Source organism: Apis dorsata, unplaced genomic scaffold (assembly GCF_000469605.1).
Source record: "Apis dorsata unplaced genomic scaffold, Apis dorsata 1.3 scaffold_75, whole genome shotgun sequence".
Classification (NCBI taxonomy): Eukaryota; Metazoa; Arthropoda; class Insecta; order Hymenoptera; family Apidae; genus Apis; species Apis dorsata.
In genome coordinates this window covers 403,072-428,871 of record NW_006263373.1, presented here as the reverse complement: position 1 = coordinate 428,871, position 25,800 = coordinate 403,072, and the positions used below count along the sequence as shown (strand labels likewise).

The 25,800-nt window shown below is 34.0% G+C and overlaps 1 protein-coding gene and 1 long non-coding RNA gene across 8 annotated transcripts in view; one reads left to right on the top strand and one right to left on the bottom strand.

Moving 5' to 3' along the window:
• Positions 1-25,800, top strand: part of LOC102678616 (zwei Ig domain protein zig-8-like) — a 420,477-nt gene that overhangs the window by 13,060 nt on the left and 381,617 nt on the right. The gene's annotated exons all lie outside the window — the stretch shown is intronic.
• LOC102678150 overlaps positions 24,541-25,800 on the bottom strand; it is a 61,351-nt gene continuing 60,091 nt past the window's right edge. The window contains exon 3 of the long non-coding RNA XR_004149601.1: positions 24,541-24,847. This is a non-coding gene — a long non-coding RNA (uncharacterized LOC102678150). The remainder of the gene's footprint in view (positions 24,848-25,800) is intronic.

The window sequence follows — 25,800 nt, the reverse complement described above, 5'->3', positions numbered from 1 at the left end:
TCTTTCGTATCCCCCCCTCTCTATCACGAAATCACCGGCCGCCATAATTACACGATCGATTCGAGGGGAGGGGGAGAGGAGGGAGGGAGGCGACAAGGATTCGTTGAATGGTTCGTTATTACGTTTCAATTAGCAAGAGGCGGATATTTACGGTAATTGCGATCGGGTCACGCTGTCAGGAATTATTCGAATAACGAGTGGTGGACAAAGATAAACGGGATCCGGGTAATTTCCTACTCGTGACGTCCCACTTCTTATTGTTTCGAAATTAACTTGGTCAGTTACCAGGGATTTGTCCAAGAATTTCAATGGGGAAAGTTAATTAATTCCGACCCCGTCGGTCGATCCCCTTCCCCCCCTCCCTCGATTATTCACCACCTCTGTGGCGAATGTCAGGTCTCGAAACGTCGAATTGTTTGTCTTAAGTCTTGTGTGTGAATAACGAACAACGTTGTGCGAGGATGTTAGCTTCGTTGGAGAGTCTCGATTATAGTACTTTCAGCATTCGTGCTTATTGATTTTGTCTTGGAACGATTTGTGAATTTAAACGGTTGGAGTTGTTGGTGGATTGGAAATTTTTAATTTTTCTTCTTTTCTTTTTACTCGTAAATGATTCAGATTTGATAAATTGATTGAAAGTATCCTACAAAGTTATATAAATAGTTATATAAGTAGTAGTATAAGTCAAACAATGACGAGATTAATGGTACAAGTGTCAATTCGCAAGACAAATTTATTTCGTTTACAAGTAACTTACATTTTCAAATTTCTATAGTTTTAAATTTTAAATTCACGTCTTGATTCATAATTTTCTTGACCGCACGAATTACACAATCATAGGTACATTGTTTAATCCCACTTTGTATATAATTCATTCTCGTCTAATAAATTCACGAAACTGAAAACGGGCATAATAATAAGCCCTTGAAATAGTTTAAGCAAAATTAATACTTAACGAGTAGTGAACTGGACAAAACGTTCGCGAAGGGAGACAAAACTCTCTTAAGAGATTCGACATGGCCCGTGCGACAACTGTATAATGAGCTTGTGCACAGTTAATAATAATTACCGTGTTTCGTACGGTCGATACGGAATCCCATGCATATAGGAGAACACGGCGATGTTTGAAGTGCAATTTACAACGTTTCACCCAACAAGGGAAATTAGTACTTAGAGACGTTCGAGTCGTCTTTAAGAGTGTAATACTTTTGTAACACTTTGACGTTGTGGATAAATAACATTGGTACGCGTGATTATTTTACATAACGAGATATTTCCATCGAGTTTTTACTTCGAATTTTATTTCTTTTTTGTGTTTGAGATGATAATTAAGTAAAGAACAATAATTAGTTGTTCTGCATTTCTCAATTTCTGTGAATCTCATATGTGCGATTGTCGTCGACTTCGTCTACTTGGCTGACAAACGATTGAGATATACTATTTGACCTAGATGTTCCATTCTACTTGTCTGATCAATGATTGATGTACCGCGCGACTGACTATGACTATTCTATTCTACTAGATTAAACGTGACTGACCTATTCTAGACGTCTATTCACGACGGTCTTGTTCTACTTATTAAACGTGACTTAGTGACATGATTAGGTAAAAATTAAGGGTAAATCTGGTTAGAAAATTTTCAAGCGATAAATATCACTTTTAGCTAGATTTTTAAATATGATTTGAATAACGTGCATGGAAACATTTGCCTCGTTGCAATTTACTTAATAATTACGTAATTATATAATTATTTATTTTATGTCCCGAGCAAAATATTTTTTAGGATAATAAATTTAAATAACTTCTTTTAAAATCTTGAAAAATATTTTAATTTGGAATTAATTTTAAAACATTTATTTATGTTTCCAAAAATATCCTTTTCGGAAATATATAAAAAAAACTATTCTTTCGAAAGAAAAAAAAAAGACACGCTAGAAAGAAATTTCAATATTATCTTCGATCGTTGAATCTTTCGTTCATCCATCGATGAATTACAATTACAATTTCTTGCGTAGAAAATTGAGGTTTAATGCGAAATCCACTTTTTCAGAATCCATTGAACATTATTGCCGATTCGAAAAGAGTTAAACGAAAATTCCTGTTTTCCCGTCGATACGTTATATAGATATTTGCCGCTACGATTTCAATATTCAATGGCTAAGTGGGGAGAGTGGAAATTTCTGAAACGAGATTAATCTTTTTTTTTCTTTAGAAAAAAAAAAAAAAATTCGTTCGATTCGAACATTTTACGGATTTAATCTACGCTCCATGATATAATGAACCGTCTGGCCTTCGAAGCAAAAAAAAAAAAAGAAAAAAAAAAGAAAAATGGTTTTTTTCCCCTATTAAAATTCCAATCGGTTCAATGTTTACGCGTGTCCCCCGTAATCCTCTTAAAACCGTTTCGCAGAGTTAAAGCGGGCAGAATTTGTATTATTACCGACGTTATTTCGCCCAATTTTCCCGGTTTAACCCTCTATCCCGTCGATTCTTTATCGTAAAACGAAACCTGTAGATTCTCGTCCCATCGATATTTCGAATATTCATACGAGCGTAGAACTTTTCCGGATAAAACTGAAATTTACACAAGCCGCTTTACGGATCGCAAATACGGATGTTCGACGAATAAAGTACGAAATTCGATGACGTTGATTGAAACGGTACACGGAGTGAATATACGTAAATACACGTAATTTAGGATTTTAACGATAAAAAAATATATATATATAAATTATTTTGCGTATTGAGATAACAATGAGAGGGGCGTTGATTCGTTTAAATCGAATATTAATTTAAATGGACGGTATGACGAATTTTTAAAAATTTTTTGAAACGAATATAATAATTCTTTGGCGATTTATTAAATTTAAACGAATCGAGAATTAAGATAGTAAATGATACGATTGAACGAGGTTGAGAATAATAATTTGTATGAAATTAGGAATGGAAATTGTAAGGAGGGATAAATTCCTTTTGATTCTAACAATTGACAGAGTTTAAATGATTAAAGCAATCAAGTATAGGAAGAGGGTATGGATTACTTAGTAAGCGAAATTTATTTATTCTATTTTCCATTATCGCTAAACGAATCGGAGAAACTTTGATAGAGATTCAAGAACCAAGAATCGAGCATACGAATGGTCAGGCAAATTGACTGAATGGAATACTAACGAAGTGAACGAATCGGAGAAGTTCATGGATTCAATTGACTAATTGCTATATTCTTTTTATAGTATATCTCCGTTTCCTCGATTCCTCGTTGTGCAAAATTCATTATCTTCGCTTTTCTATCGATTTTTCCCATATCTGTTCCAGAAATACGTAATCTTCTCTGTTTATTTTAATTAAATTAAATTAATAAAAGAAATAATTTTACAAATAGAATTTTATTATAAATTAAAGAAAATGATATTTAATGCTTGTCGATTTTCAAAATGCTATTCAAACTAAATGGCTCAAAGAGATGAATCTAAATTCGTTTGAAAAACTTTTTCTTGATTTACTTAAAGAAAGATCCTGAATTCTAGCAAACAAACGTTAAGCTATTCTAACATTTACAGAAACTTCTAACTTCATACTTTCCACGATTCCCTTTACTTTACTCTAAAATGTTTAACCTGTGTATATTCTAACAAATTCATCTTTCTTTAATTTCGCTTTAAAAAAAATTTAAATCGTAATTTCTATTTTTAAAAATTACTCAAAATTACAGTAAAAATATCCAAAAATTTCGATCGCAAAACATTCGAAGTTCCAATAATAACGAAACTTATTTATTATTCAATATCAAATTCCAATAACAAAATTACATATTCAAGAACTCGCTCAACAAACTCAATTATAACACAATATTTCAATACTTTATTTTCACCAGTTTCCCTCTCCCTAAATTAATCATCCATTATCCCAAATTGTCCAATCTAACCATTCATTCATCTTTCTCTCATCGTTCTCGAACAACTTTGATCAATCATGAAAATTCCGGAATAAACGGGAATCTCGCAACCGCGAGAATTAAATCGTAGTGCGGTTAATTTGCAACTATCAGGATTATCGGGCTGTTTCCATGTCGTTCGCCCGCATATAACAGTGATGGACATCGATGATTTCCCGATTCGGCCATCGCCGAGTAATCTCTATCCATCCATCGTTTCCAGTTATGAAACGATGCAACGAGTCGTGAAATCATTGTCGTAAATTTTCGCGGTTAAGGGAAAAAAGAACCCAGTGGTGGTGGGGGAATTAGTTTCATCCCCTTCAGGGCTTTCCTTGAAAATCATCGCGCTCCGCGGCAATTGGCAATTTTCATTTCGACTCACGAGAGGAGGAATGTTCTAATTCTCTTCTGTTGTCGACTGGATTTCTCCCTCTCCCCCCCCCCCCCCCCTTTTTTTAATCCTTGGATCTGGAATTTCATTTCGAATTCGAGGTCGATGGTTGTTGGATTCTTTATCGTTTGGACAGGGGGTAAGAAAATTTGGGATTTGGCTCGGTGACCACGGATCAATGCAACATGTTTTTGGATAGAGATTGTCGCTTCCTTTGTGGAAAATTTGTAATTTGAAATTTGAAAATGTGATAATAGTATAGTTAATCTGTTACTGATTTTCTAAATTTTAATAACGAAATCTATCATTATTTATAATTTCAATAATAGAATTCTTCGAAGATTCATCTATTTTAAGTTTCAAATAAAAAAGTCTATCGGGTTCAATAAGAAAATTTGCAAATTTTTTGAAATTTGAGCGAAAAAATTGACGATTTGAAGATCTTGACGAAAAGACCAAGTACTCGAAATTAGAACAAAAGATGAATACGATTCGTGATTCGTATCAAGCTGTAAATTTAACGTTCTGTATTAAGAGATAGTTGAAATTTTACTTCCTGCACTATCTTAATATAGTACAGTTCCGTTGATAAAATCTGTCCATTCTGTCCACGTAGCTTAAAATGATCCAATAAAATTCCTACGCATGCCCTATGTAAATATACATACATTCCATTTTATCTTCTTGATTGTTGTTATAAAAAACGATATCGCGGAATGTAAAATACATTACGGATTATTACACCGTGTAGTGAAGCATGACGGCAAAGATTTTAGTTCCATGTAATTGCACAACAGGAACGTGAAGGAAATACAAAAGAAATTTTTAAAACTTACTGTAAAATAGAAAAACTTTACAGAAACGACTTAATTACTGGTAACAACAATTACGAAAATTAAAATTATGTTTAATCACGTATATTATATTTAACTTTTTAATTTTGATTTTCCGATTTTTCGTCAAAATTACCATTTTACGTATAATTTTAAATATAATTTGTTTATTGGCGGATAATGGATAAACAACGAGAGAGAGAGAGAGAAAGGGAGAGAATTATCCATAATGAATAATTTATTGTTACCTCAACAACTAGAGTCTACCTACGTTCGCGCGTTGATACATGTTGGCTGCGTACATTATAGTGGCCATTTGTACGCAATGGTAGTAGCTTCGTCAGATGGTCACCGTGTATAGTGGCTATTTGAATACAGAGACAAGTCTCTGGAAAGCCATTAAATACGGCCGATATTATATTACACGAAAAATTTAATGAATTAAAAATTAAATTAAATTATCCAATTCATAACAATACAGTAGCAATATACGCGTGGAATAATTTTCAAGAAAGAATATCTGAATTAAAAAGAACAGAGAAAGATAAATATTTAATAACAATATACAAATGATATATGTATAATTTTCATATATAAAAAAATATCTAATATCAACGAAATGCATATAATTAAAACTCTTTCGTGCAATAAAAACTCATGGTATCGCGTTATGGGAGATGTCTTTGGATTGCAAAAAACGATTCCGATTCCAAGTTTCTGAAAAGAAGTTTCCAAACTACCCTTCCATGTCATATCTTCAATGGACGTGTAAAGAGTGGTTCTTTGCAAAAATTGTCCAACTATGGGGGAAGATTTGCAACTTTTAAACCTGACAAATCCTTTAGCTACTATCTTAACTATCTTTACCAACCCATTCCCCTCCCCCTCCTGTCTCACGTGATCGAGAATCTTTCCTTTCTGCGCGTAAGAAATTCTTGGCAATTTTCTAAAAAGCTTTTGTACATTGAACTTGTCGCAAATCCGCAAGAAAACACAGTAATAATTGCAAACTTTTCAAATAGTGGAAAGTACTTGTTCGTGACCGATACTACGCTACTAGATTTTATGATTTCGACGATATTCTAGTCTCGATGATTCGACGAAAATAAACGAAAATTTTGTAATAAAAAAGAGATCTCCAATTTCGCTCGTAAGATTTTTTTTCAAAAAAAAAAAAAAAATAGAAACAATAAATTATAATAAACCGATCGAAATTCCTAATACAAAGAAATTTTTATTCGTATTTTATTGCTCTAATCCTGTTCATAAAAGTATAAGTTTGCATAAATATGCATGCTCTGTTAACTAACTGTAAAAATAAAAATAAAATTCGACTTAAAAATTAAAAAAAAATAGAATTTTTCTCGTACAATGTTAAACGAAACAACATTCGACAAGAATAATCGGATTAATGCGATATTGTCGCTGGATGCTGGTACTTATAAGCTAAAATTTTCAAATCTTGTGACGCATTCATCATCCTCGACGAAAGCTCGTAATGTACACCTGTTTACGTTACAACGTCTCGCGTTTTCAAGCTTAAGCGATATAACAAGTGTTTGCATGCCGTACTTCACGAAGATAAGTCCGATCACATTTCAACGTCATCCAAAAACGGGCAAGAGGACTCTGAGAAATCGACTGGCTTCGTATCTTCGTGTTCCTGTTTTTCGAGGGGTTAAGATTGCTCGATATTTCAGGAAGGTATAATAAATGATTCATGAAAGCAGATTAAACATAGTCGATCAATTTTAATAACCAGAAAAATGCACGATACATCATAGTCCCCTTAATACCAAAACGGATTATCTAGTGTTATCTCGTTTTTCTTTTTCAAACGTGATACATTTCATTTTTATCAATCAGAGCCAAATATATTAACAAAAGATTGCCAAAAGATGTACCAAATGCATAATGTATATGGATGAACATTTAATAAACGCATTTCCTTTCCTACATTTTTCTTTAATCGCAAATGATCGAAATTATTAGAAATCGAACGCGAATTACGAATCGATCGTCTCGTTTCCACTGTAAGAGCGTACGCTGAGAATTTCATACACGACCTAATAACCCAACCAACGAGAAATATGAAGCGTGCAATCTCATAATTGACAACTAGAATCGTGTAATGACATTCGTGTGACCACGTGACAAGCCCAATTATCCGATGAGCCTGTATTCCCCTCGCTCGTTGCGCAACGTTCCAATCTACTTGGGAAACACAACCCTTAAGCACGCGTTTCGATTGTTAAGAGCCTTCTGCCATCGTTTCGTTCTGTTTCGTGCACGTGCACCCGTCGTTTATTCGGTTTATCGCGACCCGGCGACGAACCATCCCCCGTACTTACCGGGGCGAAAATTCCGTTCACTGTCGAATTATTTCGCTGAACGAACTATCGAATTTACACGGGCGTTAACACGGACTTCGGTTGCACGTTTCATTACGCGCGATAACGGTGTACACTACATCCAGTTTTAACGAGCATTTAGTACGTTTACATTGAAAACATACAATCGTTATTAACTTGGTTCTCCAACACTAATTTCGTTCCTTCCTAATTTTACTTAAAACTTGGAAAATTAAAAGTTAATTGAAACGCAAACTTTTCACTTCAACTTTGAGAATGGTTTCACACGTGTTTAAACACTGTGTTAATTTATACCTGTAATTCTGAATTGTTCGAAGTTTATTACGAGTTGTTAGTTTTTACAATTTTCAATATTTATATATATGCCACGATATTGGTCGATAAACTTTATAGCCTAGTGAATTTTCACGTAAAAATCGCGAGAATATATCAAAAATTTATGCTTGGAACGTACACGGAATCATGCTGTTGAAGCCATTTTTTTATTCATCCGAATATCTCGATTCATTGCTGAGATATAAGGATTCAAAGTCTCTATAGTATTTAACGCAGTGCAGAAATTGTGAATGGTGGCGCCATCTAGCGACTACATATTTTTCCTAGAAATGCATAGTATACGTTTTTTCAGGAATCGCGTCTGTCGTTTGTCTGGAGTTTGAGATAGGTCAATGAAAGGAGGTGCGAGCGAGAGAACCGAATAAACGATAAGGAGAGAAATAGTAAACGATTAAAAATTACCTTTTCCTTTACACGACGATATCTCGGGAACCGGAAGTGATATCGGGATAAATGAAAAAGCGTTTTAAAGAGGAAGGTTCCGCGCTCCAACGATCGTTCATTCGTTTACCGGAAGTCAGTATCTTGAAAGTTACAGCGGTTCAAAGTTTTCGTAAATTCAATAAAGTTTAATCCAATTCCGAAGGTAAACTATATAATAGATATATTAATCTTCGAAAGAACGTTACCTTTTACATTTATTGATTTTATTAAAATTTTTAACAACGTCAACTTCTTTTCTTGACAAGTTATAAAATGTTTAATATTTCGCAATCTTCTCGTATTTTATAATAATGTTTAATTGTTGTGTGCGAGATCGATTCACGTATGAATAGAAAGACTATTGCTCGAAAACAATTGTTAAGATATAAAATGTTTCGGGAAACGAAACAGAGGGGGATATTTCGTAATTGTTCGTTTTATCCCCCGCTATTTTCATCTCTCGTGGGGATATAAAATTTCAAACTGTTTAATCTGCCGGCAAACATTCTGCACAATAAAAAATGGTTGTTTCCCTGTATTCAAAACGGGGAACACGAAACTCATACGTTAAATGGCGCTTTTGTCGAAAAGAAAGCGGGGAACGCGGCGATAAAATCGCCGGTTCGAGTCTTTGTGCGTTCACAATCAGAAGTAGGACGTGCAATTAGTCAAAATTTGTATCGGAAACTTAACAATTATATTAACAATCAATATTGAACTCAATGGAAAAATAACGGTGAGTATAATTCCATAACTTACATCTATTTCATTCTACATACACACATATATCAAAATCAATGACAATTAATCCATTAATTTTGTGATAAAAGATATATAATATTTCCTAATCCTTTCTTTATAAAAATTATAAATTATTTGTAAAAAATAAAGAAATTACTTGAATATTTATAAATATCCTAATACCTACGAAAGATGTAATATATATAATTTAAAATTTAAAACATTTCGTATAGGAAATAATTCGTTAGCAAATACTGAATTAAAAAGTGCAAAACATTTTTCGAATAATTCCTACGAGAAATTAAATAAATCGCAAGATAAATTTTTTTCTTCGAACATCGTGTTTCCAACAACTATACGTCTAAATCAAAGTACGATCTTCCTACAAAATCACGAAAATATCTCGTCCAGAAAGTATGATTTACATGAATCATATACGCGTGACATTATATCTGAAAATTCGTGTATATATCTATCCACGAGAACGATCATCTCTCGACTTCTCAATTGGAGGATGGCTATCGGTCCAATTAAAAATCATTTTCGCAGCTTTTTGTTTAATCGTGTCGCTCCTCCATCCGCTGGCAATTACTTTTCACGTTCCAACACTTTTCATTAATTCGCGCTACTTGGAAATTGGACTACCGGGGAAAATGCACCGCTTCGAAAAATACGAATAGAAAATATATATCGTGGCACTGGATCGATTCAATAAGAAATTGGAAAAAAAAGAAACAAAAGGCAAACTGTACATTTTTTTCATTTTTCTTTTTTTTTTTTTGCTTGGTATATTTGCGTATACGAAGTAAATGGAGTATAATTATAGAGGTAGGGTGAGATGGAACAATAGGAGGGGAAGATTCTGCGCATAGAGTGTATTCAACATAGATAACTAAAAATTGAGAAAATGATTTTTCAAATTTCTTCTAAATATAATAATTTCCTTCGAAGATTTTTCATACTAATTGAAATTGTATAAAAGAAAAAAGAAAGAAATATGTATGTATGCCACATACATATAATAAATACGTATCTTTAAATAAACTTGTTCTACAGATAAAAAAAATAAATAATTTGCTTGGAGAATCATTTTCTCAAACACTTTATACTCGATTAATCACCGGCTAATCCGACAAATAAATTAATCTGTCAGTAACAATTAGACCAGCCATATGTAGAAAATCACGCTCAGAATAAACCTATCATTTGTACCCCTCTCTCCCTCCAAAAAAAGAAATCTCCCCCACCTCATCGTTATAAGAAACAGAAACGTTCCACCCTGAAACGTTTCCGCCAATTAAATTACCCTCGGTCTATCCCATTCCCTCGAATTCCCAACCCTCGAACTCTGAAACTCCACTTTCCTCACGCAGCATATTCCCATTAATGAAAAATGCTCGAGTCAGAATTATCCCCGTCTCGTAATTCCCGGGTGTACCGTTCACAAGGTTCGATAAATAAAAAGACCTCGTTATAATCTCGACCATTCGGACCCTGTCTTGTGTACAAAAGGTCTGCTTACTATATGTACGAAATAGAATTACTTTCTATTGATGATATTTGATATTGGAAATTTTCTTCCAATTTTTTTTACCGATTCAAAATCAATATCAGAAATATACATTTGATAAATTTCATAGAAAAATTTTCTATACTCTTTCTCTAACAATTCTAATCTTTTGTCTGCAAAATAACTAAATAATTATATGTTGATCTGCAGTATCCATTTCATCTAATCATCATCTTCCATCTTCAGACCAATAATAGATAGATCATTGTATCGCACATACGAAACCGTAGTCAAGCATATCTCTATTCTGTCTATATCTAGGCCATAGTGCATTCCTTGTTCGTTATCTATTTCAATAATATTAAATACATTCGATATAATCCTTCGATATGTCGATTTGAACAATAATAACCAATACGCCACATTCTTTGTTCGTTATCTATATTCTTTATTTCGATATAATAATTCTGATTCAGCTAATTTGATTCATCAGCAATTTACAATAGCAATTAATGATATCCAATGATATAATGATATCCAGTTAACAAACAATGTTGTACATTGAACGGACAGAATCTATTGATTTCTCTAACGAGAAATAAAAGCCTCGAGAGATGATTATTACTCGCGGTCGAGGAACATTGAATTATATAGGTAACCCTCGGGATAAATCCGAGACTTGTTATCCGAGGTTATGACAGTGTAAAAATGGCCGTCGTTAAGCCGTCGCCGAAGAGAGTGACGGGTTATGACGGAGGGTTGAAGCCGGGAACAAGGTCAATTGACGTTTTTCGTTGCCTGCTTCGTTCGTCTGCTTTCTGGCTTTTGTTGCGCAGCTTTCTCCCTTTCTCTTCTTTTCCTTTTTTTTTCCTGGAGGAGGAGGGATTTGAAAAAGTTTTGTTCTACTCACTTCTCGTGAATGAATTCCCGCTACTTGGGAATAGCGTAGAAAATGAAGAAGAGAGAAAGAGAGAGAGAGAGAGAGATGAAATTGAACGAAGAATGCAAAGCATTGCACGCTAATAAAATGACAAATGCACGGTGGATTTGGAATGATGATGACAATCGAAAGATTTTTTTGAATCTTGGATGTTGTAAAGGGATGTTGAGAGATGAAAAATTGCTCGATTTAAAGAATTTGATAATTTCTGAGGAAGATGTAGAAAGGATATTATTATATAAGATAGGAATAAAAGAGATTAATGAATGATGATATTATTATTTCGTGAAAAACGATAATCTTACAATCGAGTAAATTAAATATGGAAAGTTATAAAGGATTCAACTGAAGAAGTTTCTCTCGCTTAAATATTTTATCACGTGTATTACAATCTTTGTTAAGTGAAAATTACACACGAAAATAATACTTTGATAATTAATGAATTTGATATTTTAGCATTCTCTCATACAATTTTACATTCGAATTTTAATACGCACAATATAAAAATGATATCGATTCTTTCACGCCACGTTCGACGTCAAAAAGAAAATTATAATTCATTTGTCTAAACGCTGCACGATTAATTCTATGTCGAATAAAGCACACGTGAAATAAATTTAATTTCTCAAACAATCCTTCTCATCAATATTTTTTACACGAATCTGACACTCAGAAGGAACCCTCGACCGAGTTTCAAGATTCTACTTCGTCGAAATATTATGAGTCGACTGTTGGCAAGCTTTTTGTCGCGATTACTTTCTCGAAACTTATTCGAGCCCGCAATAAATTTCTCCCGCGGCTAGGCGCGAGAAAAATATTTTCCAAGCAAAAACGACGCCCGCAAACACGGTTCTACGCCACCACGGCAACTCGATCTGATTTCCCCGGGCGAAATCTTTTTCGAAGAATGATCGTTCGCTTCTTTTTTTTCTTTTTTTCTTTTTTTTTTTTTCGCCAGCCCCTCTGCATCAATAGATTTTGTTCGAATGAATTCGATATAAAATCGACATATGAAATTTCATATTCCAGAGGCTGTCGAGATGAAGAAATTTCGCGATGGATGTCGCGTTAAGTCCCTTCCTGTACCAATTAAAACGAATTAAAATCGACTTTTCGAATTAAAATACTGTTCCAATGATTTTGGGAAAATTATATCATTGTATATGGAAGATAGAAAAATTTGAAGAATTTTCTAGAATTTTGTAGATATCAAAAGAAATTGACAAAAATTTTAGAAATTACATTTTGCAAAAATTTTATCTATATTTATATATAGAGAAAATTATGCGTGAAAAATAAATCATTAATTTTTGTACGAAAGAATTATTCAAGCTGTTTCAAGTTTTAAAATCTAAGTTTAAGGATCAAAATTCAAAGAAAATTCCATTATTGTTAAAATAATCATCGCGCATTGTTCCGGAATAATTTTCCATCGTGTGAAAATTAACGATGCGTTATAAACACTCCTATCATTGCCTCCATAATAAATGTATCCGGACATTAACTTTTATCATTAAATACATAATTACCGAATCGAAACAAACGCAACGAGACTATCATCGCTAATTTCCACTAATTACCATCCACTAAACGAACAAAACTGTATCCGTTAATTTTACATCAATATACAATTAATCAACCGATTCCCTCCTCAAAATCCGCGTAACATTTCTCTCGAGTGGAAATTGTGTATGCAAATAGAACAGAAATATTTAGCTCTATTATGTCCTCGATAATAGGGAAAGAAATGACGATAAAAATGAGAAAAAAGAGAGAGGGAGAGGGGAGAGTTTCGAGAGAATTGACAGAGAAAATTGGATATACAAGGAATTAGCGATGCGGAACACGCTATTTGCTCGAGCGGAAAGGAAAAGAAGAGGGATACGAGAAACGAAAGATGATGGTGGAAGAACAAGTGACCGCCTGGGGGCCAATAATTGCACGCCGCTTGCCATAAGTTGTATTACGCGGTAGTGAACGCATTAGCGAAATGGCGCGATACTCGTGCGAGATACAATTAAATATAATGAACTTAAATTGGTTAGAAAATTTAGGAATTGCACGATGATCGAGGGTAATGAATTAATGAATTTTGTTCGTGCATTGATCTTTGTGGTGGAATTAAGAAAATTGTAAATTAAAATCGCGTGAGATATTTAATTGCATTGATTATTGTAAAATATTTCGTGAAACCGAAAAATAAATTGTTTTATATAAATTACTATTATTATTATTATTATTGGATTGTGGATTATTATTTATACACCCTACACTACACAACCCTTCAATCACCACACTATCCTCATGAATTTCATCCAATATTTATCTTCTTGTAATACAATTTGGAAAATCTGCAAACTTTATTCTCTTTTTATACGTAAAATTATAAATAATTCTCCATTATATAGAAATTAAAGATGATAAATTAAAGCTTAATTCTAAATTCCTTCTAAAACTAAAAAATGGCTAGAATATATTTTAAAAATTAGAAACAAAAAAAAAATTCTAGATTATTTTAATTGAGAAAAGCAATTGATCATTCGTTGCAAATATTAATTTCTATCATAGTGCGATGATGCATATTAATACATTTTGAATATCAAACCTGATGATCCTCCATCATTCTTCCATCATTTATTTCCTCGCGGATCTTTCAAACGAGAGGAAGTTTGCTGTGGCCAGTTATGATACCGGTTAAAGTGAAAAATAACTATCGGATGTGAATCGCGCACAGATGCGCTTAAACGGTGATCTATTCTCATTAGACGAATTAAACGCAGGCCTTCTTTATTAGGGGCATCGGCCTTCCACATTTCCTTGAAGCGAACGCCAGAAAGTTCGACTGAAATTAGTTCAACAACTAGGAAGTGGAATCTGATTGATTTAATTTGGAGATAAATAGCACGAATATTCTTTGATACTTTTCACTGTTTGATACCTCGTAATATAAAATAAAACAATACTTTTTATTAATAAATATTTATTACTTATGAATAAAATATTCTCGTAAACTTGTTAAAATCAAATTAATTTAAAGAGAACGATTTGTGTCTTTCGTCTTCTATCTATTTTTACATTAACGCAGATACTTTTCAACATTATTATCCGTGAACATCCATCGATTTTCTTTCATTCTATTGAAAGAATTTAAACGATCTTTCTAAAAAAAAAAAAAAAAAAGAACGAATCGAAAAAAGGATTCGTTCCTTCTTCTTCTATTTCCAAGGAACAAAAATGTCAGACTCGATCGAACGATAAGAATGATGAGAACCGTCTTCGGCCGCACGCAAATCGACAGTATTCTACGAAAAACCTTTTGTAAAATAACAACTCCATTAGAAGTAACTCGGTTCGAGCTATGCGATGGAAAAACTCGAGAAATTCCCCTTTTCTGGCCGAGAATCGAAATACCTGGTCGGTGAATTCAACGGGCGGCGGTGGTGGCCTTTGTACACGAGCGATTCATTCACTTCTCCAATGTGGAGGAACGTCAAAGAATTCTTGGCCCAGGTTTCCTTTCCGTCGCACTAACCACCATAATGTATTCTCTCTATTTATCTTCCGCATTGTACAAAAGCATCCTCGGTTCCTTTTCATCGCGATACACGCATGTCGAGGTAAGTGGTAGTCGTCGAAATATGTGAAAAAAAACACGGGCGAAATATACGTGAAAAAAACCACGTTTCCCCGTTTGGAATGATATCCGGATTGCACACGCTGTACGCGCTTCTTCCTTGTTATTATTATTCGAGAACGTTGATACTTTTCTACGTGGAAAGAACGTCAACGAGGAGATCGTTCCAGTTTTCGTACGAAATACAATAGAATTCAATACAATAAAAAACTAGGATGCGACAAGATCACCAATATTTGATAAAAATGTATAATAAGGAATTGATACGAAGGAGTTCGATTTCTAACGTCGATTAATTTAATTTTTCTCGAAATATCGATTAGTTTCTGAAATTTGACTATTTTTTCAATAAAATCTTTCTGGTATTTTCGTAATGAAATGTATATTATATTTCTACGATTCATTTCGCTCTTGAAGTACTCGATAATTTTATTTACCACGAATACTCGATACTATATCTTTTCCAATATATATTCAACAATGGCTAACCTCAAAATGAAGCATCCAATGCTTCATCGCAAAATTCTTTAATTTCCTTACGATAATCAAACCAGTCGTCTTTCTTGGGAAGTCTCGAGATTGTTAAGACACCAAGAATGCTTACGTATTATCCAAATTTATAGAGATGCTGAGAAATATGATGGAACACAGTTTGAAGTAACTCGTAACACTGTACGGAACGAAAACTTTGGTACCGTAAATTATCCGCGTGGTGGCGCCTTGGTTCCGAGAACAGAACACGCGTAATATTTTCTTCCCGCGAACATTGTGTTTACAACCTTGTTTCCTGAACATTTCACAGCTACGCTAACGTTAATATCAACCGGTGAATGTGTGCAAAGGAAAAACACTCGTTCGTGCCTAATACGTTCAACCATCGTGTTTATAGCGAATTCGAGTGCCCGCGAAATGTATTCAAACGATGCTGTTACGGTTTTCTCTATTATACAAGAGAGTTATACGAGCTAGTAGTAACGTGACCAAGAATAATTTTGCGAAATAAATTTTTTTATGATAAAATTGTACGGTAATGCAAAGGAAATAACATTGTGATTCTGGCACAATAGTTTTTTTGTCAATTTTTTTTTTTTTGAATGAAATATAGATATGTATTTTATAAAAAAAAATATTAGATTGTATTAAGAGAAATTTGTAAATTGAAATTGACTTTTATAAATATTGTTTATAGAATATTAAAGTAATTCTGATTTTGTAAAATAAAATTTGCAAATAATTTCTATCCTTTGTTCAGATATATGCATGGAAGTCGATGAATATCGCTGTAATATCCTACAATTAAGAATAAAAAGTTATGAATTGTTTCTTTAAATTTTTATAAAAAAAAAAAAGAATATAATATTCCTTATCATATTATTTCTTCATTAAATACTCTCTTACAACATTCATATCATGAATCGATTAGAATAAATCGAAAATTATAGTAAATAATACTTTCATAGAATACCAATGGTGCACAATTGAATCTAGCTTATGACAGACTGATAACTAAATATCTACTTCCGTTATCAGAGTTTAATACAGGAACACAGGAGGCCAGTGATATGTGTATTGGGCTTCCAGTTGGCCTAAATAACCTAGTTTCGCACAATTTGCAATTATTTGATAATCCGTTAACATGCTCGGTTTAATTGATTACTAATTTATTAACCCGAAGAATTCATTGAAATTACTGAAATTGAGAGAGATTATTATCGGACAAACCACCTCGATATATAGGTATCGTGGAACATTGGGGGTCCATTGTTTCCAACCGCACAATGCTCTGTGTTTGGAAAACGTTTCCGGTAAATCAATTTTTCCGAATTCCCTTGAATTCGGAAACCGTCAAGAAGAAACCGCTCGTTAACGAATAACGCTGTTTTAATTTCCGTTCGATTGTTTTTTTTTTTTTTCGGAGGACGCACTCGTAGTGAATTGGAAAAAATTGTTTATCGAATTAAAATTGAAATTGTATCGAGAAAGATGTTTAAATTAAAATTGATACTTTTATTATTTTTGCCTTAACAAAAGTTAAATTCATCGCTATATTTAATTCTTCTGTATAGAATTTATATTAAGTTTTTTATTTAAATTTCTAACGAAGTGAAATTTTTAAAAGTGTTTCGCAAACTTTTAATATTAATTCTGCAAATTTATTTTAATTTATGGGAAGTTATGAGATTACCAATTATTAAAAGTATAATTTTCTATTAAAAAACGTGGAATAAAATAAAGATAAATTTCTTTTTCAAAAATAATTTTATATTCGAATATTTACGATTATCAATATTAATACTTTAAAATATTGAATGTAATTTTCGTAATTTTCTGTCGCAGAGAAAAGAAACTCGATTTTTTTTTTTAAAATTCTTTTCAAGTGCTCTTCCTTCCTTGCTTGCTATTAAAACCATTATCCGATAAACTTTCAAACAACGGCTAAACAATTTATTAATTCCATTAATCCTTCGTTTGTCCCCAACATTCTAAACAAAATGGTCACTCATCCCATCCGCATCATTCACCCGAAATATCGACCAAACGGACCAAACCACCAACAAACGACAAGCCAAAACTTCCTTAGTAGCTTTGGAAGCATTACGCGATCAAATAAATCAGTGGAAGCTTTCGCAGAATTATCGTCCCAAGTTTGGCCTAACTCTATACTGGGAAAACTCAATTCATATACCTAGAGAAGGTATGCATCGGACATTTTACAATCCATAAATAATTTGGATATCAGGTTGTATCGAATTTGACCTTTTCCACACAGATTTTTAAAGATAAATTATAATAGATCAGATAAATTCATTTTTTTATAAGATCCTCACATAAGAATATCTATTTAAAAATTAATTAAAATACGATTCCTTTAAAACTATAAATAACAATCGTATCAACCTCACCAATTAATTAGATTTTCTATTCTATTCACACTGACAAGTGCAAGCATTTAATATTTTTCAATTAAATTTACAATAAAGTATACAGTTTCTTCTTAAAAAACTGAAGATATTCAAATCTGCAAATTTTTGTGAAAACTTGGCAATGTTATAGATAGGAATTTACATTTAAATAATGGAAGCTATTATTTGTCGAATAGAAAAAATTACAACAACCTTACAATCGCCGAGTAAAAGTAATTCAATCATACTTCCATCTGCATAAATATAAATATCATTTTTTTACCTTTTTAAATTAAAAACAATCGAAAAACCGAATTTCTCTCCCGTATCCAACCTCAGAAACGCGAATATAAGTAGCTCAAATTTGTGTCTCGTTATGAACGAAAGCAAGTCGTCCGTGTTTCCCTTGATCCGAGCCACACACCACCGAGTGGCAGCATTCAATCACGATTGAAATGTGGCTTTCTTATCGCGTGGAAACCCGCACAGCCCATATCGAAACGTGGGCACACGAGTTGCCCTCTTTGTAACGCGGACATATTGAGATCCTTCATCGTTTCCGCCCGTGACAGTGCGCTCTGCCTTATGCGTCGGCTCTTTTAGATGTGTACCCCTCCTCTCCCATCTCAATAGATTTTCCGATCGGTTAACGCGAAAGGATATCCCGCCGCCGTTCCATTGCCAATGCGATTCAGCCGTAAATTGCAGTCACCGGATTCGAATCGGGAGAGGGAGGGATGTTCTCGAGGCGCATCCAATTTGATTGTTCTCGTTTTCTAAATAAGATATGGGGACAATAACTGCAGTTGGAAACGAGGTTTTTGAGGTGCGAACGAAGAGGTGGAAGATATTGGATCGGGATGAACGAATAGAGTGATCCGTGGATCCACGATATACGGCAGCGTAATTTTTTTTATAAGCCTCTATAAATATATATAATAAAAGAAATTTGTCAAAAGATATTATCTCTGAACGCTGGAGTTACATTGAAAAAGAATTCGGAAAAAAAAGAAAAGAAAAAGAATATTTCTCTCCCTAGATATCGATGGAAATTTAATTCCTCCCTTCATTCACATCCCAACGTTCACTGCCAACGTATCAAAGGGGATATTTCGGGGAAACCGCGGAGAACTTTGTCAAAGGTGGTCGAAAACAAAAATACCATTCCCGTGGACGGATCGAATTAAAGCAGCCGATCATCAAACGTTGGAAAGCTAATTTTCCGCAACTCGTGCCGGATTAAAATTGCACGCGCCTCGCCCTAATTCGCCGACACGTGACACGATAAAACTGGAATACCGGGGCTGGATGAAATAACGTAATCCCCGCAAGGGCCGCAAGACCTTAAACTCCTCGATGTATTAAATTTAATGACAGAATCGTTTGCGGTCGCTCGTTCTAATTCGGCCATCACGACTCTGCACCATGACCCATATCCACCGTGGCGTATTATCTCGTTAAATCACCGAAACCACTCGTTTCCCTAAACGAAAATCCATTAATGCCCCCGCTGTATAGGGTGACGCTTTCTCTTAATGGGCCGAGGAGAGTTTGAATCGAATCATTTCATCGATTTCAGGTTTATTCTCTCTTCAGGTTCTTCTTCTGATTCAACCTTCATTCGTTTCTTTTTTTTTTTTTTTTTCTTTCAAATATTCAATTTTTCCGATCAACTTGTCAGAGCTCGAACTGTTCGATTTTTACTCTTCCTATGAAATTGCATTTTCTTTTCAGATTGGAACGTGTGTATACACGTATATCGTTTGAATTTGTATTATTTTTATATTTAATGGTTGATGAATGGTTACGAAAAATTTTTAGAATGAAAGAATGTGTTTAGAGTTTGTGAAACTCTAAGTTAATTCTTTAATCGACTTGACAATTTCTTTATTTATAAATTTTACATTATTGCTTTTATCATAATGTATTTTTAAAAACATTGAAAACAATTTAATCGAGAAAGTATATTAAAAATTTATTCGAAACTGATCTGGCCAGATTAATTTTTGATTTCAATATTATCTAGTTAAATGATAGAAACTATTTAACAAAATGGTTGATCAACATAGTTGAAAAATAAGAATAAGCGTGTGAAATAATAAAATCACGAGGAGATAAAATAAAACAAATAAGAATAAGCAAGTGTTTGCAATATCATCGAGCGATAGCGTAGCAATAACCTGCTTTGCAAACTTTTGACTCGTCCTCCTTTCTGATAGTCGGTTCCCCATTGTGCTCCAACTTCCTTGCAACGACAAAGCGTTACGGCAAATCGTCGACCATAAATCGTCAACCGCGCTTCTCAGTATTTTTCATAACAAGGCGCTACTATCTTGTATCTCGAAAGTTGCTAAACGCGCGCATTCTCGAACGCATTGTTCTCCAAGAAGCTTATGCTCGTCTCAAAAGAAACAACAATGATCTCTCGTTTGAACCATTGTAATTTTCGACTTGTTATAAATCTTTGAAAAATGATTCACAAGGCATAGAAGAAAATTTTGAAACTGAATTATTTTACACTTGTTGCAAATGGAATTTAAAAGATTCGATTTTGAAAAAAATATGATTGGAGCACACGTATATATTTTTTCAAATTTAATTCAAATTTAATTCAAATTTGATTTGGATGTTGGATATGACAATTTATTAGTAGCACATTAATTTGTTATTATCAAGAATAATAAAAACCAATTGTCAATTTTATAATTTTCTGATTATAACCTTAATTAAGCTTCAAAGAACTCTCTTCATCAAACATCATCATACATTAGCCAAACAACTGAATATTAAGTAATAATGAAACACTTGATCATTCCTAAAATATAACGAAAGAACAAAAAGTGTACTAATTTAAAACATGAAATCCACTTGAAAATTCTTCCACAAAACAAACAACAAATCCTACGACGAGATTAATTTCTCTATTCCTTACCGTTCACAGAGTAAAACGTAGATCTCAAGAGAAAAAAAACCCTTTCTTCACGTATCTCTCCCCTTTACTCGCACAAGTGATCGCCCTTTCGAAAAACGAGGATCATCCTCGCGGAATCGAATCGAGAAGTGGAAAATAGCGCGCTGGGGAATGCGTTGGCAGTGCATCAACAAGATAAGAAAAGTTAGGAGAGGAGAGGAGACAGAGGAGGAGGAGGAGAAAGAGAAAGGGTGGAATGGACCACTGCTTTGCTAACGGCGTGCATAAAACTCTGCGCGCCCGATACGTGTACTTGGATGGCAGAAGGTCGATGCCGATGTATCGAGCCGGTCCTTCCTCCCGTGTAATCGTGATATACAGCCAATATTACGGGACATATAGATACCGCAACAATGCTTTCAGACGCAGCGGGGTAGATGAAGGAAGGGGAGAAAGGGTTGGTCGGAGAGAAAAGTAGGATTAATCCACGATGTGTATTGGAATTCTGTGGCCGCCGTCCCTGGCTAGTTCTTCCGCCATGCTGCGCGGAGAAATTAGAAAATTTTTGGGGAACACGCGTGGAAGAGTAATGGCCATGTTTTGCACGATGACGATTCATAAATTCTACCAACTCCTTCGAGGAATATTTTTTTCTATCGCGGCGATTTTCATTTGTTTGTCGAAGCAACGAAATTCATGGCTGTGTTTAACGTTTGGTAATTATGGAGGAAGTTTCATTTTCATGGTTTTTTTTCCTCTTTTTTTTTTGTAATCTCTTCTAGAGTCATTCTTGTAGAGTGAGAATAGTTTGATGTGGAAATTGATGAAACCTGATATTTTATTTTTGATTTTTTAAAATTCTTTGTATAATAATTCTTGGATATTAATAATAAATACTTTCCTTTTTAATTTCTTGTATTTTTATTAATTTTTTAAATTTTTCTTTCAAATTAATCTCGTAGTATCTTGTATTTTATTGTATGTTATTGTATTTAGAAATTTGGAAATTGTATAATTTTTTATTTATTAGTCGATGGTCTAATGTTAATTTATTCTTTGAATTAATAAATAGAATATAGATAATAATAGATCAAAATATTTCAAATCAATAGTTTGAAAGAAAAAAGAAAACCATTTGATATCGTGATCAGTTTTGCATCAAATACGTTTTTTCCAAAAATAAACGAGACAAATACTCGTGAATACAAATAGAAGTAAATCTATGAGTTACATATATTTTGTTCTCTACGATATTTCGAACAGTTCTCCACCATTCAAAAATGGTATATTTATTTTACATAGTTTAGTTTCTGAACGCTACCAATAAACACAAAGGTTCGAAGAGAAATACGAGTACACAGGACAATGGTTTTGATGTTTATAGGATTGCCTTCTACATTTTTTTGTTCCTTTTTCCCCATGTTTTTTTTTTCCTTTTTTTTCTCCCTGCCTCTCTGTTTGATCCCATATCCTATCTGAAATCGAATATATCTGCTCTCTGTTGTATAAATCTGCAGAGAACGTTTGCCGACCTATTGCGTTTCGTGCCTGCGTATTTGTTAACAATGCGGTTGTAACTGTAGAAACAGCGAATGTATGCACTGCTAAACGATGAAACACGTTAGACCATAAACGATCGTTCGATCGAAACCATTCGATCTCGGATCGAAAAAGGTTCCTTCCAGATAAAACATGTGAAAGGAACCCTTTCATAGGGAAGAGAACCAAAGCTAGATACATCGCATATTTGCTCCCAATGGAATAAACTATTTTATCAACGCGATGGGGAAAAACCGATATAGGAGGTATTCTACATCGACAGAAATTTCGACACGTTTTATCAACGAATCTTGAAAAAAAGGAAACAATATTTTCAATTCAAATCTACTATTACAAATTAATCAGTATCTTTTTCAATAAATTTAGTCATTTGACACACTGTGTATTTTATTACACTACATCACACGATTTGTATTTGTTAATAATTCGATATATTAAGTAGAAAAATAATGTACTTTCCAATTTTTTAAACTCAAAATCTTAACAACTCGTTCATTCAAAAATTACCACCACAATTATCTCCATCACGCCATGAGCAATAAAATTCCAAAAAAAAAAAAAAAAAAAAAAAAAAGAAAGAAAAAGAAACTTACCATAAAAGGAATCCATTATCACCATCACACGTCATTACGCCACAATTCCCATCATCCATTCTTGACAAACCTCATTGTCAACGAGCTAGAAGGGAGGCTAGAACCGTCTCTCTCCACTATATAAAACTCGACGACTCCGCCACTCTCTCCTCTCCCACCCACAGCGTATCACGATCCATCGCTCCTCCCTCCAGCAACGAAATAATCGAACAACGAGCAGGCGTGTAATTAATCGATCACGCGAGAAATATCCGCAGAGACAGAAGTCTCCATGTACTTGGACCGCATTCCTCTCGCTTGCGTTTGATCAACGCTTGACGCCCGATCATTATTCGACATATGGACTACAGTGGCTTGTTCGATGATCCAATTATAGAGGCGCACGAGTTTCCACCGTGTTTGGCATACTTGCGCGCGATCTGCGTTTGACGCCGGTTGATTCATTTCCCCCTCCCCCTCCCCCGCCCCCGTGTTTAACACCGAAACGCATTTTCCGCCGGTTAATGCCGTCGTGAAAATCACCGCCGCAGGAACATTGAAATCGTCGCGTAATTCACCCCCACCCTCCCCCCAAACGTACAATGGCGCGTTAGATTTTCAATCAGATGGGGGGAGGAGAGGAGAGCGTTCACGAGCACTCGTCGTAAAAATCTGCGCGCGGTTTCGACGATGCCTCGAGCGACCGATTTAAACGCGGGCCGATTATTTTCGGAAGGGTTTCATCTATCGATCTGCGCTTAATGGAAAGATTAATTCGATGCATCTTTGAAGTGAATGGTTTCTCAACTCCGATGGATATTTGGTTCGTATTTGGGGGTGTTTCTTCTGGGGAGAGAGGGTGTTTTTTGGTTTTATTCAGTTTTACAGGATTTTTGATTGTTATGAAAACAGATTGCTCTTCGTCTCTGTTTGGAGTAAAAAAAAATGGAGTTTGTTTTCTCGTGAATGAATGAAATTTATCATTCAGTTGATAATCGATCAATGAGAAAGTAAGTCGAATTGTAAATTGATATTGTACGTACGTTTTAGAATATTTCTGCGTACGTGTCATTCTGTAATTCTTCGTGACATTTTCCACATACCGTGTTCCAATTTTCCATGGATTTTCAATTTCGAAATATTCCTCGATACGAGGAAATCGAAACAATTTGATTCAAGTTTGAAATTTAAAAATTTTCTACGAACAACCGTGGACAATCAAATATGGCCAGTTAATTTTGATTTACAATTTCGTAAGATGAAATTCTATTGTATTTCTAAAAACGAAGTTTACAATTAAGTTTAAAATCTTAATATCAATTCCATGTAGTAAAAAAGAAAATTACTAATCTTATCATAATTCAGATGATCGAATTTAAACTTTCGTAATTTCATAAGATTATCTCTAATCTCTGAATCAAAATTTTCACACCATATTTGCAAAACAGCGCCAATTAGTTCGATATAAAAAGAGCAAAATTCTTAACCTTTTAATTAAATTCTTCCATTCACGAAAGAAATAAGTGACTCCACACTTTTTTTCTCGTATTATATCTTCGTCGATTAACAAATCATCCCTTACCTTCTTCTATTCCACTTAAAAATTTAAAACAATCGATACATTTGTACCAAGTTGAATTGTAAATGCGGTAACAACTCTTTCCTCCTCCTCTTCCTCCTTTTTCGAGCGCAAGAAAAGGGCAGCGCCATTATAACCGTTGCGTTGGCGTTTCACTGCGACGAGAAGAGGGTTGGCCGGCCAAGTAACGAGGCTATCCGTAAAGCTGAAAAGAAGAAACGACTCGAATGAATATTGTGCCGCGAGATTGTAATAGGTTGAGAGATGCGCCGTCAAAAGTGGAAAGAAGTTTCCTCGAGATTTGTATTCCTGTCTTATAGCTCCCTTCTTCTATGAATCTCCCTCTTTTGCATTTTCCTTAGCGCGTGTCTAAAGGAGCGCGTATTCAGCTTGTCTTATCGTCGCTCTTTTGAACGATCCTTGGAAGAAAAAAAAAGAAAAAAAATCAGCGAGTCCGAGTAACGAGAAAAACGACAGCCTTGAGAGACTTTAACTCTTTTGAAACTAGAATTATGCATATACAGTTATCTTTGCTGTTACAATTTTTATTTTAGACAGTTCACAAAGATATATGCGTGAAATTGAAATTAAAACTTTTTTCTAATATGCGTGATTCTTTTGATCGATTTTTAATAATTGTAAACATTTAATAAATCTGTAGATTTTTTATCTTGAAAGATTGTCAATTGTATCAAGTATTTTTTTCTAGGTTCTTTTTTTTCTTTTTTTTTTGTTATTGAAAATTCTGGAATACCTTCCTCTTGTTAAAAATTTGACCACTTGGTTCCATATTTTCTTTCGCGATTTTAAACTTTCTTTCACGGATAGTTTGATAATCGCTTTAATCGAAGAAGTTTTCTGCGATTACGGATTCTATTTAGGGGAAGGAGAACAATTTATTACCCTAAGAAAATAACCTCAACGTTCCATAATGCCAAACTTCAAATGGCTATAAATTTCAAAGCGTTTCTTCTAACAAAGAACCCGCCTTTTTATAACGCCGGTTTAGTAATTTTCGCGCCTGGATATATTATAGTTCCCTTCCTTTATCCTTTTTTTCAACGTCGGAGTGATGCATTCACCAGCGTAAATCCACTTAAACAAGAATCAAAAGAAATATAACATACACGAGTCGTGTACTTTTATTCCCTCTACACT